Source organism: Trichosurus vulpecula, chromosome 6, assembly GCF_011100635.1.
Source record: "Trichosurus vulpecula isolate mTriVul1 chromosome 6, mTriVul1.pri, whole genome shotgun sequence".
NCBI lineage: Eukaryota > Metazoa > Chordata > Mammalia > Diprotodontia > Phalangeridae > Trichosurus > Trichosurus vulpecula.
The window spans coordinates 95,203,118-95,204,728 of record NC_050578.1 but is presented as its reverse complement, the minus strand read 5'-3'; positions in this window follow the sequence as shown (position 1 = coordinate 95,204,728).

The window sequence follows — 1,611 nt, the reverse complement described above, 5'->3', positions numbered from 1 at the left end:
GTCATATAAAAGAGGAATGAAGTTATTTTATTTGGCCCCAAAAGTAGAACCAGGTCAGGTGGGTGACAGTTACAGGAAGGAAGATTTTGGCCTCATATAAAACCTGTTAAAAATGGAGTAAGTTACCTCATAAAGTGGCAAACTTCCTATCTCTTGAAGTGTTCATGAAGAGGCCTTACATAAGCAATATCTGGTAGGAATTATAGCTCACACACACTATAGCTCACATATCACACTCTGTTATTCTTAACTTAGTGAAATAGAAGTATTTTCCCCTCATTTTATGATCAAGGAAGCTAAGATTCTAAGAGGATCACAGGCAGTGTTGTGATGCCTCCTTGTGGTAATCTAGTCAAACTGCTTCATTTTACACTTGAGGAAACTGAGGCCAAGGGACAGTCAGTAACTTGCCTAAATCATACCAGGTTGTAGGTAGCAAAACCAAGATAACAAGCCATATCCTATGACTCCAAAAGACATCTTTCTCTGTCCACTACACAGGGCAGAAAAGAAGGAATTTCTTCATTGTGTTGGGGTTGGACCAGATGAGCCTTTCCAATTCTTAGACGCCATTATTCAATACATTTCATGAAACATCTATAAAGTGTCTGCAATGTAAGTGGAATTAGATCAGGTTCTTAAGATATAATGATAAATAACATATAAAGCCTGCACTCAAGAAGCTAAAAATCTATGGTTAAGTGGAAGCCATGCCCACATATATGTGTATATGTATATTTCACATACATACATACATACATACATATATGTATGTGTGCAGACATACACGCACACATATCCACAATGGAGACTGAGACAAGTTCAAAGGAAAATCCTGGAAAAGGCCTGTGAAAGATCTTAGGGGGAGATCATTTTCACCTGGAGATGTAGGAGATGGATGATCAAGTTGGAGGTAGTTCCCTCAATTATGACTCAATGAATTCTAGTAACTATCAGGCATCAAACAGTATTTGCACACACACTGGTGAGATTCAGATCAAGAACATAAGGGGCTATTTTTAGTGCTGGTATTTTAAAGCAAATAAAAAAAATTTCTATGTTTCAAAAATGGATTAAACTATACTATATAAATCTAAAGTTTATGTCATCACTAATTCTACTATTTAGAAGCACATTCTTTTCTGATGATTTTCTTTTTAAAGCCCCTGGATAATAAAGGTGGCTTCTTCCATCTCTATCATCACTGTTAACTGCACAACTTCAGGGGAATGGCTAACAACTCAGGCAATATTTACAATTCAACAGCAGAGGGCGCAAAGTAACGAACTCTTCCCTGGGTTACTCAGGGCATTTTCATAGATGATATGAATTATACTTCACCTAAATATTTTGTATTTGTATTAAGGCTTTAAATTTAATATTGAAATATCTGAGGTATATATGGCTTTGTTCTCATGAAGTTGTGGTATTTTTTGACATTTGAAAAAGTGTCTCAAATTCTTAAGATGCATGTCCTAGTTTTGCCTATATTTGCATAACTCATAAAAATTAGCCTATTACACTTGAATTGGTGATACTCCATAGCTGACTAGAGATCAAATATATTCTATTTAAAAGACTAACAAGGAATTCCAGAGGTTTCTTTTTATA